At 35.8% G+C, this 17900-nt stretch overlaps 1 protein-coding gene and 1 pseudogene across 1 annotated transcript in view; one reads left to right on the top strand and one right to left on the bottom strand.

Annotated features, from left to right (window-relative positions):
• The window catches only part of ZC3H12B (zinc finger CCCH-type containing 12B), a 219965-nt gene extending 206616 nt beyond the window's left edge, over positions 1-13349 (bottom strand). Inside the window, exon 1 of the mRNA XM_044234379.1 lies at positions 13235-13349. The gene's annotated coding sequence lies outside the window, so the exon portion shown is untranslated. The remainder of the gene's footprint in view (positions 1-13234) is intronic.
• On the top strand, positions 504-17067 carry LOC122896622 (annotated as a pseudogene).
• Positions 17068-17900: the final 833 nt, after the last annotated feature.

The following is a 17900-nucleotide window of genomic DNA, read 5'->3' on the forward strand; positions in this document are numbered from 1 at the left end:
TATCAGATATGCCATTTACAAATATCTTCCTTCATTTCATAGGTTGCATTTTACTTTTGTTGGTTTAATCATTTGTTGTGCAAAAACTTTATTTTGATAAAGTACAAATAGTTTATTTTTGCTTGTGTTTCCCTTGCCTCAAGAGACACATCTAGAAAGAAGTAGCTATGTCTGATGTCAAAGATATTACTTCCTGGGTTCTCCTCTAGGATTTTTAACATTTTAGGTCTCACATTTAGGTCTTCAATTCATTTTGAATTTGTATTTGTGTCTGGTATAAGAAAAAGATCCAGTTCCTTTCTTTTCCCTGTTGCTGTCCAATTTTCCCAACATGGTTTTTTGAGAAAACTATCCTCTTCTCATTGGACATGGTTTCCTGCTTTGTTGGCGATTGATCAACCATATAATTGTGGGACTATTTCTGAGATTTTTATTCTGTTCTATTGTTTTATGTATCTATTTTTATGACAATACTATACTGTTTTGATTACTGCAGTTCCGCAATGTATCTTGAAGTCTGGGAATTGTGAGGCCTCCAGTTTTGCTATTATTTCTTAAAGTTGTTTTCACAATTCAGGGTCATTTTCCCTTCCATACAAATTTTAAGATTGCTTGATCTGGATCTGTGAAAAATGCGTAGATTGCTTTGGGTAGTATAGACATTTTTTTAAACTTTACTTTTTCAGGGTTTAGTATAGACATTTTAACTATGTTTGTTCTTTCAATCCATGAGCATGGAGTGTTTTCCCATTTCTTTGTGTTATCTTCAATTACTTTCATCGGTGTTTTATATTTTTCAGATATATTTTTCAAATGCTTTTTCTGCACTTATTGACAGGATCATATGATTCTTCTCTTTTTTTTTTCATTACTGTGTTGTATCACATTTTGATCAACATTCAACTACCCCTGCAGCATGGGAATAAATCCCACTTGATTGTAGTGAATAATTCTTTTAAAGTACTGTTGAATTTGATTTGCTAGATTCATATTGAGAATGTTTGCATCCATGCTCTTCAGAAATATTGGTCTATAATTCTCCTTTTTGGTGGGGTTTTTGTCTGAATTGGGTATTGAAGTAATACTGGTCTTGTAAAATGAGTTTGGAAGTTTTTCTTCCAGTTGTATTTTTTGGAACAGTTCATGAAGAAGGTGAAAAAATAATGAATACTGTTATGCTGAAAATTTAAAAAAAGGAGAATTTCTGCTAAAAAAATAGGTATTAATTCTTCTTTAAATGTCAGATAGAATTCCCCAGAGAGGCCATCAGGTGCAGGACTTTTATTTATTGGGAGATTTTTTTGATTGCTGATTCAACTTCTTTGCTGGTTATTGGTCTGCTCAAATTTTCTATTCCTGTTTCACTTTTGGTACTTTGTAAGTCTCTAAAAATTAGACCATTTCTTCCAGGTTGCCCATTTACTGACATAGTTTTTCATAATATTCTCTTAGAATTGCTTGTATTTCTGTGGCATGGTTGTGATCTCTCCTCTTTCATTTGTGATTTTATCTATTTGGGTCCTTTCTCTTTTCTTTTTGATAAGACTGATTAGGTGATTACCAGCTCTTAGTTTCATTAATCTGTTCTACTTTGGGTTTTTTTTTTCTCATTCTTCTTTTTTTTAAATTTATTTATATTTTTCATCATAACAGTATTCATTGTTTTTGCACCACACCCAGTGCTCCATGTAATCCATTCCCTCTCCAATACCGACCACCTGGTCCCCCCAACCTCCCACTCCCCTGCCCCTTCAAAACCCTCAGATTGTTTTTCAGAGTCCATAGTCTCTCATGGTTCTCCTCCCCTTCCAATTTCTCTCAACACCCTTCTCCTCTCCATCTCCCCCTGTCCTCCATGCTATTTGTTATGCTCCGCAAATAAGTGAAACCATATGATAATTGACTCTCTCTGCTTGACTGATTTCACTCAGCATAATCTCTTTCAGTCCCTTTCATATTGCTAGAAAAGTTGGGTATTCATCCTTTCTGATGGAGGCATAATATTCCATAGTGTTAATACACCACATCTTCCTTATCCATTTGTCCGTTGAAAGACATCTTGGTTCTTTCCACAGTTTGGCGACCGTGGACATTGCTGCTATAAACATTGGGGTACAGATGGCCCTTATATTCACTACATCTGTATCCTTGGGATAAATACGCAGTAGTGCAATTGCAGGGTTATAGGGAAGTTCTATTTTTAATTCTTGAGGAATCTCCACACTGTTCTCCAAAGAGGCTGCACCAACTTGCATTCCCACCAAGAGTGGAAGAGGTTCCCCTTTCTCCACATCCCCTCCAACACATGTTGTTTCATGTATTGCTAATTTTTGCCATTCTAACGACTGTAATGTGTTATCTCAATGTGGTTTTCATTTGAATCTCCCAGATGGCTAGTGATGATGAAGATTTTTTCATGTGTCTGATAGCCATTTGTATGTCTTCATTGGAGAAGTGTCTGTTCATATCTTCTGCCCATTTTTTTTATATGATCGTCTGTTTTGTGCTTGAGTTTGAGGTGTTCTTTATAGATCCTGGATATCCACCCTTTGTCTGTACTGTCATTTGCAAATATCTTCTCCAATTCCGTGGGTTACCTCTTTGTTTTGTTGATTGTTTCCTTTGCTGCACAGAAGCTTTTGATCTTGACGAAGTCCCAAAAGTTCATTTTTGCTTTTGCTTCCCTTGCCTTTGGAGACATATCTTGAAAGAAATTGTTGTGGCTGATATCGAAGAGGTTACTGCCTAAATTCTCCTCTAGGGTTCTGATGGATTCCTGTATCATGGGGAGGTCTTTTATCCATTTTGAGTTTATGATTTTGTATAGGGTAAGAGAATGATCGAGTTTCATTCTTCTACATAGAACTGTCCAGTTTTCCCAGCACCAGTTATTGAAGAGACTGTCTTTCTTGCTGGATAAAAAAGTATTGGTTGCATATATTTCCCAAAAGCATGTTGAATATTTCCTGTTACTTCTTTTTGTCCTGTCAAGTTATTGTGGAAAAGCTGTTGTATAACTGATTTTTGCCTCCTTGTAGGTAAAATCTATTTTCCCTAGCTGCTTTCAGGATTCTTTCCTTGTCTGTGTATTTTGTGTATTTGACTAATATGCCTTTGGTGATGGATGGCTTTTGTTGAATTTAATGGGAGTTATCTTTGCTTCTTGGATTTAGATGTCTGTGTCCTTCTCCAGATTAGGGAATTTTTATAGCTATAATTTATTTGAATAAATCTTCTGCCCCTTTATCTCTCTCTTCTGCCTCTCAGATTTCTATGATATGAATGTTATTATGTATTAAGAAGTTGCTAAATTCCCTATGTTTGCCCTCATGGCCCATTACCCTTTCTCCCTCTTTTTGGCTTCAGTATTTTCCACAGTTTTCTCTTCTGTATCACGGACTCATTACTCTACTGCATGCATTACTGTTTTTATGACCCCCATTTGGGATTGCATCTTACTTATAGCATTTTAAATTTTGGCCTGACTAGATTTTAGTTCTTTTACTCTGCAGTAAGGGATTCTTTAGTGTCTTCTATGCTTTTTTCAAACACAGCTAGCATTCTTATAAGTTTTGTTTTAAATTCTAGTTCAGAGGGGCACATGGGTGGCTCATTCATTAAGCATCTGCATTTGGCTCAGGTCATGATCCTGGGGCCCTGGGACCGAGCCCCACATCAGGCTCCCTTTTCAGTAGGAAGCCTGTTTCTCCCTCCCCTACTCCCCTGCTTGTGTTCTCTCTTTGTCACTGTGTCTATCTCTGTGAAATAAATAAATAAAATCTTTCAAAAAATAAGTTCTAGCTCAGACATCTTACTTGTATCTGTATTGATTAAATCCCTGGCCTTGAGTTATACTTCCCACTTTTTTTTTCCTTTGGAGGGAATTTCTCTGTCTCATATTTTTGTCCAGAAAAAAAAGGGGGGAAGAAAAACACAAAACAAAACAACAAAGAAAAGTAAAAAACAAGGCCCCCTAAACTAGATTCTGGGTGTGTTTTGTTCTGCTTATAAAAAAAATAAAATCTTCATCCTGAGCTGCCTGGGTAACACAGTCAGTTAAGCATTTGACTCTTGGTTTTGGCTTGAGATCATGATGTCAGTGTTTTGAGGTCAAGTCCCACATCAGGCTCTATGCTCAACATGGAGTCTGCTTAAAGATTTCTCCTCCTCTCCCTTTGCTGTCCTTCCCCCAAATAAATGAAGTATTTAAAAAAATATCTGCAACAGTCAACAAAACAAAGAGGCAACCCACGGAATGGGAGAAGATATTCGTAAATGACACTACAGAAAATGGGCTGATATCCAAGATCTATAACGAACTCCTCAAAGTGAACACACACAAAACAGATAATCACATCAAAAAATGGGCAGAAGACCTGAACAGACACTTGTTCAAAGAAGACATACAAATGGCTAACAGACACATGAAAAAATGTTCATTATCATTAGCCATCAGGGATATTTAAATCAAAACCACACTGGGACACAACCTTACACCAGTTATAATGACCTAAATTAACAAGACAGTAAACAACATGTGTTGGAGAGGATGTGGAGAAAGGGGAACCCTCTTACAGTTGGTGGGAATGCAAGTTGGTGCAGCCACGTTGGAAAACAGTGTGTAGATTCCTTAGGAAATTAAAAATAGAGCTTCCCTATGACCCTGCAATTGCACTACTGGGTATTTACCACAAAGATACAGATGTAGTGAAGAGAAGGGCCATCTGTACCCCAATGTTCATAGCAGCAATAACCATGGTCGCCAAACTGTGGAAAGAACCAAGATGCCCTTCAATGGACGAATGGGTAAGGAAGATGTGGTCCATATATACAATGGAGTATTATGCCTCCATCAGAAAGGAGGGATGCCCAACTTTTGTATCAACATGGACAAGATTGGAAGAGACAAGACTGGAAGACTTGAGTCAAGCAGAGAGAGTCAATTATCATAAGGTTCTGCTTATTTGTGGAGCATGAGAAATAGTACAGAAAAAAAAGAGAAATAGCACAGAAGACATGGGGAGATGTAGAGGAGAAGGGAGTTGGGGACAATTGGAGGGGAAGATGAACCATGAGAGACAGTGGACTCAGAGAAATAAACTGATGGTTTTGGAGGGGAGAAGCATGGGATGTTTTGTGAGTCTGGTGGTGGATATTATGGAGGGCACGTATTGCATGGAGCACTGGGTGTGGTGTATAAACAGTTCTGGAACACTGAAAAGAAATTAAAAACATCTTTATCCACCAACAAATAAATACATAAAATGAAAGAAAAGAAAAAAACTATATATATATATGTGTGTGTGTGTGTGTGTGTGTGTGTGTGTGTGTGAATACATGTTAACTCCGTTTTGTCCAGTGTGTCTTTTAAAACCATTGTTTTTATGTTAGCGTTCCATTTAGATGATCTGTCCATTGATGTAAGTGAGGTATTAAGGTCCCCTACTATTATTGTATTATTATTGATTAGCTCTTTTATATTTGTTATTCACATTTTTGAAACATTTGGTTGCCTTAATTTTAGGTTCACAAATATTTAAAATTGTTAGATCTTCTCGTTGAATTGGTCCTTTCTGTGATTATATTATAGAATGTAATATACATCTTTTACTACAAATGCCTGTTTTATTTATTTATGTAATCTCTGCACCCCACATGTGGCTCAAACACATGAAAGAGTCATATGCTCCACCAACAGGTATATTTATGGGGCTTTTAAGATTATTTCATAGTTATCTAGTTGTGTTAGTGGGACAGGCAAGCCCAGGGTCCTCCTAATCTGCAACCATCTTCCTCTCTCAGTAATCATTCCATTGAATTCATTTCATACATTTAATCCACTTGTACGGCTGGATACAATCACCTAGGCAGCTTAGTGTTGTGGAGAGAATATTGACCTTAGAGACACACAGTCCAAAGTTGGATTTCTGGTTATACCATGTATTAACTATGTGACTTTCTGCAAATTTTTCAGCCTCAATAATTTTAGAAAAGGTATTTTGAAGCTCTTAATTTATTATAAAATTTGAGACTTAGCTTCTTGTTTTCCTTTTTCCAAGTATTTATTTATATTCCAGTTAGTTAACATACAGTGTAAAATTAGTTTCATGTACAGGATTTAGTGATTCATCACATACAACACCCAGTTCTCATCACACACACAAAAAAAGTCCTCCATCTCTAACACCCATTTAACTCATCTCCCTGCCTACCTCTCCTCCAGCAACCTTCAGTGTGTTACTTATACTTAAGAATATGCTTTATGCTTTGCTTCTCTCATTTTCCCCATGCACTCACCTGTGTTGTTTCTTAAACTCTACATGAGTGAAATCATATGGTGTTTATCTTTGTCTGACTAACATCTTCCTTAACATAATACTCTCTAACTCCATTCATATTATTGTAAATGGCAAGATTTCATTCTTTTTGATGTCTGAGAATATTCCATTACATATACATATGCCACATCTTCTTATATATTCATCAGTTGATGGACATTTGGGCTCTTTCCATTGTCTGGCTATTGTTGATAATGCTGCTATAAACATTGCAGTGCATGTACCCCTTTGAATCTATCTTCTTTTATCCTTTTGGCAAATACTTATAGTGAAATTGCTGGGTGATAAGGTATCTCAATTTTTAACTTTTTGAGGAACCTCTATACTGTTTTCTATAGTGGCTGTACCAGTTTGCATTCCCACCAACAGTATAACAGAGTTCCCCTTTCTCTACATCCTCACCTACACTTGTTGTTTCTTGTCTTGTTAGTTTTCAGCATTCTGACAAGTATGTAGTGGTATATCATTGTAGTTTTGATTTGTATTTCCCTGATAATGGGGGGTGTTGAGCACATTTTCATGTATCTATTAGTCATCTAGATGTCTTCTTTGGGGAAAAAAGTGTCTATTCTTGTGTTTTGACCATCGTTTTTTTTTCCAATTTATTTATTTTCAGAAAAACAGTACTCATTATTTTTTCACCACACCCAGTGCTCCATGCAAGACGTGCCCTCTATAATACCCACCACCTGGTACCCCAACCTCCCACCCCCCAGCCACTTCAAACCCCTCAGATTGTTTTTCAGAGTCCATAGTCTCTCATGGTTCACCTCCCCTTCCAATTTACCCAAATTCCCTTCTCCTCTCTAACGCCCCTTGTCCTCCATGCTATTTGTTATGCTCCACAAATAAGTGAAACCATATGATAATTGACTCTCTCTGCTTGACTTATTTCACTCAGCATAATCTCTTCCAGTCCCATCTATGTTGCTACAAAACTTGGGTACTCATCCTTTCTGATGGAGGCATAATACTCCATAGTGTATATGGACCACATCTTCCTTATCCATTCATCCGTTGAAGGGCATCTTGGTTCTTTCCATAGTTTGGCGACCGTGGCCATTGCTGCTATAAACATTGGGGGTACAGATGGCCCTTCTTTTCACGACATCTGTGTCTTTGGGGTAAATACCCAGGAGTGCAATTGCAGGGTCGTAGAGAAGCTCTATTTTTAGTTTCTTGAGGAATCTCCACACTGTTCTCCAAAGAGGCTGCACCAACTTGCATTCCCACCAACAGTGTAAGAGGGCTCCCCTTTCTCCACATCCTCTCCAACACATGTTGTTTCCTGTTTTGTTAATTTTGGCCATTCTAACTGGTGTAAGGTGATATCTCAATGTGGTTTTAATTTGAATCTCCCTGAGGGCTAATGATGATGAGCATTTTTTCATGTGTCTGATAGCCATTTGTGTGTCTTGATTGGAGAAGTGTCCGTTCATATCTTCTGTCCATTTTTTGATGTGTTTGTCTGTTTCGTGTGGGTTGAGTTTGAGGAGTTCATTATAGATCCTGGATATCAACCTTTTGTCTGTACTGTCATTTGCAAATATCTTCTCCCATTCCGTGGGTTGCCTCTTTGTTTTGTTGACTGTTTCCTTTGCTGTGCAGAAGCTTTTCATTTTGATGAAGTCCCAGAAGTTTATTTTCGCTTTTGTTTCCTTTGCCTTTGGAGACGTATCTTGAAAGAAGTTGCTGTGGCTGATATCAAAGAGATTACTGCCTATGTTCTCCTCTAGGATTCTGATGGATTCCTGTCTCACGTTGAGGTCTTTTATCCATTTTGAGTTTATCTTTGTGTACGGTGTAAGAGAATGGTCGAGTTTCATTCTTCTACATATAGCTGTCCAGTTTTCCCAGCACCATTTATTGAAGAGACTGTCTTTTTTCCACTGTATATTTTTTCCTGTTTTGTCAAAGATTAATTGACCATAGAGTTGAGGGTCCATATCAGGGCTCTCTACTCTGTTCCACTGGTCTATGTGTCTGTTTTTATGCCAGTACCATGCTGTCTTGGTGATCACAGCTTTGTAATAAAGCTTGAAATCAGGTAAGGTGATGCCGCCAGCTTTATTTTTGTTTTTCAACATTTCCTTAGCGATTCGGGGTCTCTTCTGATTCCATACAAATTTTAGGATTATTTGCACCAGCTCTTTGAAGAATGCCGGTGGAATTTTGATCGGAATGGCATTAAAAGTATAGATTGCTCTAGGCAGTATAGACATTTTAACAATGTTTATTCTTCCGATCCAAGAGCATGGAATGGTCTTCCATCTTTTTGTGTCTTCTTCAATTTCTTTCATGAGTGTTCTATAGTTCCTCAAGTACAGATCCTTTACCTCTTTAGCTAGTTTTATTCCAAGGTATCTTATGGTTCTTGGTGCTATAGTAAATGGAATCGATTCTCTAATTTCCCTTTCTGTATTTTCATTGTTAGTGTATAAGAAAGCCACTGATTTCTGCACATTGACTTTGTATCCTGCCATGTTGCTGAATTGCTGTATGAGTTCTAGTAGTTTGGAGGTGGAGTCTTTTGGGTTTTCCATATAAAGAATCATGTTTTTTGACCATCTTTTAACTGGATTTTGTTTTTCTTGGAGTAAGTAGATACTGACAAGTTTTTTTTATATATGTTTTGGATACTTGCCCTTTATCAGATATGTCCTTTGCGAATATATTCTCCCATTCTAAAGGTTACTTTTAATTATGTTGGTTGTTTCTTTTGCTTTTCAGAAGAGTTTTTTTTTTAATTGACAGTATTTATTTTTTTTCCAATTTATTTTCAGAAAAACAGTATTCATTATTTTCCAGTAGAGTTTTTACCTTTTTATCTCAGTTTTTCCCCATCAAGGATGATATTAGCTCTAGGTCTTTTGTATATAACCTTTATGATGTTGAGGTATGCTCCCTATAGCCCCACTATGTTGAGGATGTTTTTTTTAGCAATAATAGATGTTTTACTTTCTCAAATTCTTTCTCTGCATCCACTGAGAGTATAATATGATTCTTATGCTTTCTTATATTAATGTGGTGCAGCTTATTGATCAATTTTTAAATATTAAACCACACTTACATTCCAGAAATAAATTCCATCTTATCATGGGGAATTATTCTTATAATATATTGTTGGATTAAATTGGCCAGTATTTTGTTGAGAATTTTTGCATCCATGTTCATTAGGGATAATGACCCATAGTTCTCTTTTTGAGTGAGGGTCTTTGGTTTGGGAATCAGGGTAATGGTGGCTTGATAGAATGAGTTTGGAAGTTTTATTTCCATTTCTGTTTTTTGGAACTGTTTGAGAAGAAATGGTATTAACTCTTCTTTAAATGTTTGGTAAAATTTGCCTGTGAGGCCATCCCCGGGCTTTGGTTTGCTGAGAGTTTCTTGATTACTGATTCAATTTCTTTACTAGTTATTAGTCTGTTCAAATTTTCTCTTTCTACCTATTTTAGTTTGGTGATTTATCCTTTTCTTCCAGATTGCCTGAATTATTTGCATACAATTTTTCATAATATTCTGTTGCAATTTTTTGTATTTCTGCAGTGTCAGTTGTGATCTCTCCTCTTTATTATTTTATTTATGCGGGTCCTTTCTCTTACTTTCTGATAAGTCTGGCTACAGGTTTATCAATTTTATTGATCTTTTCCAAAGAAACAGTTCCTCGGTCCTTTAGTGTTCCCTAAAATGGAAAAGATTTCCTTTTCCCTCACATTGTTATGAAATTTTATTGTCTATAAAGTACATTCACATTTATTATATCAAGTTATTCACACAAAACTATATGAGATATGGATTATTTCTGCCATATTAGAGATGAGAGAACTGAAGTTCAGATAGATGAGTGGCTATAGACGATATGGTATATATACAATAGAATATTACTCAGACACAAAAAAGAATGAAATTTTGCCATTTTCAAAATTTGGATAGAACTAGAGAGTATAATGCTAAGTAAAATAAGTCAGTTAAAGAAAAATACCACAAAATTCACTCATATGTGGAATTTAGGAAAGAAAACAAATGATTAAAGTTAAAATGAGAGAAAGAGAGAGAGAAATGAAGAAACAGACTGTTAACTGTAGAGACCAAACTTATAGTTGTCAGAGAAGAAGAGGGTGGTGGGGATGGGTGAAATAGGTGATGGGGAATAAAGTGTACATTAATCATCATGAGCATTTAGTAATGTGCAGAATTCTTGAATCGCTATATTGTGCACCTGAAACTAATATAACACTGTATGCTAACTATATTGGAATTAAATTTTTTTTAAAAAACTTAATAAGGAGGGCATGTGTTGTGAAGAGCACTGGGTGTTATATGCAACTAGTGAATCATTGAACATTACACCAAAAACTAATGATGTACTACTATTTGTTGGCTAACTGAACATAATAATAAAAAACTTAATAAATAAAAGAAAAGTAAGGCTCAGAGAGGTTAAATGAATTACCCAAATTTATCTTGTAAATAGGAGGCAGAACTAAAATTCAAATTCATTTTGTCTGTAAATCAAACGATCTTGCCACAATGCTACAGTTCCCAATAATTTTGTACATACTTAGTAAATTATAAAACAAATATTAAAGATGTAATTAAAAGTTTAAACACCATGTGGAAGAACTTATAAAGGCTGTAGTTTAATAAAAATTAAATCAATATTTCCACTTTTCTTGAAAATTATGACCTCAGCCTAGGAACTTCATATTAGACATGTCACCAGAGGCAAGGGAAACAAAAGCAAAAACGAACTATTGGGACTTCTTGAAGACAAAAAGCTTCTGCAAAGTGAAGGAAACATAAACATTTCTAAACTATAAAAATAAAAGAGGCTTAAATTCCTTAGAGTGATCAAGTGTCCAAAAGTATGTGACATGAGCCTACAATCAGTTGAAATAAATGTTAAACTGTTGCTTTAGCTGAATAAATTTAACAGATTTCATAATAGAAGTCTACATTTCTACACTTACCTGCTCTAGGTACATACACCTTCCCTGGAAAATTTGGTTTGCATTTACATACTATCCGAAGAAATGCAGAAAAAACAAAAAGGAAGAGTGTCAGAATCATAGCTATTTCATTGCTTAGACTAGTTGCTTCTTTCTCTAGCACTACTTTTTTCTTCAGGTGCATATATTGGAGTTGCTTAAGAATTTTCTGAATATACTATGTCAAAAACTTTCCTCAGAAAATTAAAATTAAATGGGTGTTTAATTCTTCATAAGAAAACCATAAAACTGTACAGCGATAATTTTCTCTTACATATTTGGTTCTCTCTACATACAATGTTAGAAGTCAGAGATACCTGTGCCTAAAACACAACCCTGAACTTAATAGTTGCACAGTTTTTTTCAAGTCAAGTAATCTATTTAAGACTGTTTTCTATGTGTAAAATGAAGATAATAGCACATACATCATAGAATTATTATGAGGATTAAATGGGATAACACATATTTTGGTACTTGATTAGTGAGCTCAATAAATGATAGTTCATTTTCATTTACTCCCTCTTAAGTTTATTTCCTGTTAAAAAGTCTAAAAAGCTTTTCAGATTTTCACTACCACTTTGACAGTTTAAATTTTCTGAAAGTATCCTTAATTTTCTTATAAAAATAGTCACAAGACATACAAATGGCTATCAGACACATGAAAAAATGCTCATCATCATTAGCCCTCAGGGAGATTCAAATTAAAACCACATTGAGATATCACCTTACACCAGTTAGAATGGCCAAAATTAACAAAACAGGAAACAACATGTGTTGGAGAGGACGTGGAGAAATGGGAACCCTCTTACACTGTTGGTGGGAATGCAAGTTGGTGCAGCCTCTTTGGAGAACAGTGTGGAGATTCCTCAAGAAATTAAAAATAGAGCTTCCCTATGACCCTGCAATTGCACTCCTGGGTATTTACCCCAAAGACACAGATGTCGTGAAAAGACGGGCCATCTGTACCCCAATGTTTATAGCAGCAATGGCCACAGTCGCCAAACTATGGAAAGAACTAAGATGCCCTTCAACGGATGAATGGATAAGGAAGATGTGGTCCATATACACTATGGACTATTATGCCTCCATCAGAAAGAATGAATACCCAACTTTTGTAGCAACATGGACGGGACTGGAAGAGATTATGCTGAGTGAAATAAGTCAAGCAGAGAGAGTCAATTATCATATGGTTTCACTTATTTGTGGAGCATAACAAATAGCATGGAGGACAAGGGGCGTTAGAAAGGAGTAGGGAATTTGGGTAAATTGGAAAAGGAGGTGAACCATGAGAGACTATGGACTCTGAAAAACAATCTGAGGGGTTTGAAGTTGGGGGGGTGGGAGGCTGGGGTACCAGGTGGTGGGTATTATAGAGGGCACGTCTTGCATGGAGCACTGGGTGTGGTGAAAAAATAGTGAATAATGTTTTTCTGAAAATAAATAAATTGAAAAAAAAATTCAAATTCAAATTTGAAAAACCCTGCTATAGTGTATCCCACAGTATGTGTACCATTTTGTACTCCTATTAGGAATGTAGTGACTTCTAGTCACTCTGCATCTTTGCCAATATTTGCGACTTAATTTTTTAGCTATTCTAAAAATGTGCAGTGGTGTGTCTCTTCATGGTATTTTCCTAATGACAAATAATATTCAGTATCTTTTTGTACATCTATTTGCTTTCTGTTCTTCTTTTCCTTTGATGATGTATGTATTCTGTTCTTTTGAATATTTTAAAATTGAATTGTTTTCTTATTACTGAGTTTTTGGAGATTTTAATGTATTTTAAATAAAAACCCTTTGTCAGAAAAAAATAGTCACAGCTATTACATAGATCATGGCAATGTTCTTGCAATAATTCTGCTCTAATACACACACACACACCTCAACAACAATAATCATCAAAGTACTTACCTCTTAACATTTCCAATATCTGACACATATCCTCGACCAGCTCAATTCTTCTTTGGAGGTCTATAGTCCACATCTGTATTTCTTACTTGTGTGGCTTATTCATAATATCATGGCTTTTATCCTTTGATGCTGTCAGAATTGTCAAAAATAATCCAAAGCTATGGAATGAGAGATTCCAATAGAGTTACATAAGCAGAAGGCAAACCGATGGTAAGAATTCAATAAATCATTCTTTGAAACACATTTTACCCATTTAAAGTTCCGTACGACAGTCGGGAGCAGAATATTTTGATCTCAAAGACTGATAGTTCTTTTCAATATTTGTGCTAATCAGAGGTGATATATATATATTGGCTCAGAATCTTCCATAGGCCTAAGAGAACTTATCTTGTGACTACAGATAAGACTCAATCCAAAAGAAAATAATCCAAAGCTATGGAATGTGAGATTCCAATAGAGTTACATAAGCAGAAGGCAAACCTATGGTAAGAATTCAATAAATCATTCTCTGAAACACATTTTACCCATTTAATGTTCAGTACGACAGTCAGGAGCAGAATATTTTGATCTCAAAGACTGATAGTTCTTTTCAATATTTGTGCTAATCAGAGGTGTTTTATATATATATTGGCTCAGAATCTTCCATAGGCCTAAGAGAACTTATCTTGTGACTACAGATAAGACTCAATCCAAAAGAACCATAGCCCAATTACCTGTACACACACACACACACACACACACACACACTAAAGAAAAGTATATATGAACAGTGAATTCAAGGAGAGCTGCTTTATCTACACTTTTCATTAAGTAGCAGAATGTTTCCAGATGGCTCTTATGTACAGTTTGAACATTAAGTATTAACTATTCCTTCTTGATGATCTATGCAAAGTGAAGATCTTAAAAGTTAAAGGACCACAATTTAGAATAAATATTAATTTTCCTAAACACCTGGAACGTATATTTCCACTTTGGAGAGACTTTTCTACTTTTTATTTCACTTTCAGTCATATTAACTAAAAAGTCACATGTACAGTTTACAAGTTGGCAGAAACAAGAAAAACACTTGGGTAAAACTAACCTTGAACCTTCTTACTTATTCCCTTCTGCCTCAAGATGAGTGAATCATCTTTCTGAAAAATGTAAAGTGCTGAATTATTACATAATAATAAATTATCATTTTATAACTTTAAGATCTTAAAATATATTCCTCAACTAGAAGTTAGAGCATTAAACCATGGTCTAGGAGCAAAGTATGGCCTAACCAAGGTTTGTGGAGGTCCTCATCATTATCACCATTTACTAGCCTTATATATTTTTCCATTCTCTGAATATTTCTTTTAGTAGTGTGGTAGCTACACTCCCCAAACTTTAAATATGACCATAATATTCGATAAATAATGTTTTTGTGTTGCTTCTTGGTACCAGATGCAATCCAAAAGATGTAACTTCAGACTTTGAAAAAACTGGAACTTATTGAACACTCTGATGGCTTGGAAGGATAATGGGAAATAATTCTTGAAATTAAATATGTCTTGGAAAATTATGTTACTATATGAATAGGACATCTGAGTGATTGATACTTGATAGAAGAAAAAATCAACTAAAATTCACAACAGGAGGAAATCTTCCTCTCACTTGCTTCCTACAACTTGCCTGAGTGTTGGCACACCCTGCTGCTGCCCCACAGAAATGCTTTGATTACACCTGCAGTTCTTCCTGAAATTAGGCCAGCGTCTAGGACATTAGCTCATCTCATTCAGGTTTGTTCCAAAGAAGTAAAATTTGGTGTAGATGCCTGAAATTTAATGCTTCAATGTGTAGACCTTTTAGTTGATATTTATAGCTCTTACTGTGGGGCCAAAAGGAAGAACAGTGATTATTGGAAAGAGTTGGAAAAGACCCAAAGTATCAAAAGATGGTGTGACTGTTGCAAAGTCCATTGGGTTAAAGATAAATATAAAAATATTGGTACTAAACCTCTTCAAGATGTCAGTAACACAAATAAAGAGCCTGGTGATGACACCACTACTTCTATTTTCCTGGCACACTCTATTGCCAAGGAAGGCTTGGAGATAAGCAAAAGTGCTAATCCTGTGAAAATCAGGAGAGGTGTGATGTTAGCTGTTGATGCTGTAATTGCTGAACTTAAGAAGCAGTCTAAACTTGTGACAACCCCTGATGAAATTGCTCAGATTTCTACAATTTCTGCTAATGGAAACAAAGAAATGTGCAGCATCATTTCTGATGCAATAAAAAAAAGCTAGAATAATGGGAGTCATCATAGTAAAGGATGGAAAAACACTTAATGATGAATTAGAAATAATTCAGGGCATGAAATTTGATTGAAAGTGTATTTCTCCATACTTCATTAATACATCAAAAGGTCAGAAATATGAATTCCATTATTCTGTATTCTATGGAGGTGAAAAGAAAGTTTCCAGAGTCCAAGACACTGTGTATGCTCCTGAAATTACCATTGCTCCCCATTAACCCTTGGTCATAATCACTAGATGTTGACGAAGAAGATCTGAATAAACTCATTTTTAATAGACTAAAAATTAGCCTTCTGGTTGTAGCAGTCAAAGTGCTAGGTTTTGGTGACAATGAAAAGAATCATACTAAAGAGAAAGTAGTTGCTATTGGTGGTACAGTGTTTGGAAAAGAAGGATTGACACTAAATCTTTTTTTTAACTTTATTTTATTTTTTTCAGTGTTCCAAGATTCATTGTTTATGCATCACACCCAGTGCTCAATGCAATATGTGCCCTCCTTAATACCTATCACCAGGCTCACCCAACACCCCCCCTCCCTTCCAGAATCCCCAGTTTGTTTCTCAGAGTCCACAGTCTCTCGTGGTTCATGTCTCCCTCCAATTTCCCCCAAATCTTGAAATATTCAGCCTCATGACTTAGCAAAAGTTGGAGAGGTCATTGTGACCAAAGACGATGCCATGATCTTGAAAAGAAATTGTGACAAGGCTCAAATTGAAAATTGTCTTCAAGAAATCATCAAGCAGTTAGATATCACAACTAGTGAAAATGAAAAGGAAAAACTGATTGAACGTCTGCCCAAACTTTCAGATAGAGCAGCTGTGCTGAAAGTTGATGGGACAAGTGATATTGAAAAGAAAAACAGCTATGGTTTCCCTCAATGCTACATGAGATTCTGTTGAAGGCATTGTTCTGGGAAGGGATTGTGTCATGCTTTGAAGCATTCCAGCTTTGGAATCAATAATTCCAGTTTCTGGGGTATCCAGGCAGCTCACTTGGTTAAGCAGCTGCGTTTGGCTTAGGACATGATCTCAGTGTCCTAGGATCAAGCCCCATGTTGCATTGGACTCCATGCTCAGTGGACAGTCTGCTTCTCGCTCTCCTTTTGTCCCTCGCCCACTTATGCTCTCTCTCTCTCTCTCTCTCTCTCTCCCTCTCTCTCAAATAAATAAATAAAATCTTAAAAAAATTTAGCTCCTGAAGATCAAAAAACTGATATAGAAATTATTTAAACACCCAAAATTCCTGCAATGACCATTGCTAAGAATGTAGATACTGAAGTATCACTAATAATTGAGAAAATTATGCAAAGTTCCTCAGAAGATGAGTATGAGGTTATGCTTAGAGGTTTTGTGAATATCATGGGAAAAGGAATAATTGACTCATCATTGAATAAAGGAAAAAGGAATAATTGACTCAACTAAGGTTGTAAGAACGGTTTTATTGGTTACTGCCAAAGTTGCCTCTCTGTTAAGTTCAAGAGAAGATCTAGTCACTGAAATTCCTAAAGACCCTAGAATGGGTGGAATGGGATGTGGTATAGGAGGTGGCATATCCTAATTCTTAAAGTAGTACTTTATTAATAAACTGAGAGAGGAAGTACAATGCAATTGATTCTCACCAATCACCCAGTTGATTCTCACTAACAACTTCAGAGAAGTCAGCTGAAGGTAATGACTGAAGAAAAGCCTGGCTGATGTTTAAGAAGATAAGTATAACCAATACTTGCTGATTTCAGTTAACAACATATCATTGTTTAATTCTGTCTTTGTCAATGCCTACAGAAAATCTATTTTGTGTTTTTTAATGAAAACACATTTGTACATTCCTGATACCTAAGTGCAAGAGCCATGTAACAAATGTGTTGCTTTCAACTGAAATCACTGAGGCATTTTTACAACCATTCTGTTGAACTTGGGATTTTAGTGATTGCCATCACCAGATGGAAAATTGAGAAGCAGCCTTTCTGTGGAGAGTAAGAATAAATGTGTCTAAAGTAGAAAAATAATCTAATTATATGACAATCTCTGTTAACAAAAATTTGCTTAAAGTTTTTTTTAATTTTTAATTAAATTCAATTTAATTAACATATACTGTATTATTATTAGTTTCAGAGTTAGAATTTAGTGATTTGTTAGTTGCATACAACACCCTATGCTTATTACTTTAAGTGCCCTCCTAAAGCCCATCACCCAATTACTGCAGCCCCATAATCACCTCCCCTTCAACAACCCTCAGTTTGTTTCCTATAGTTAAGTGTCCCTTTTGAGAATTTGTCTCCATGTTTCATCTTATTTTATTTTTCCTTCCCTACTCCAAGTCCATCTCCTTTCCTTCTTAAATTCCACATATGAGTGAAATCATACAGTATTTGTCTTTCTCTGAGTGACTTA

The sequence above is a fragment of the Neovison vison genome, chromosome X (genome assembly GCF_020171115.1).
Source record: "Neovison vison isolate M4711 chromosome X, ASM_NN_V1, whole genome shotgun sequence".
In the NCBI taxonomy this organism is placed as follows: Eukaryota; Metazoa; Chordata; class Mammalia; order Carnivora; family Mustelidae; genus Neogale; species Neogale vison.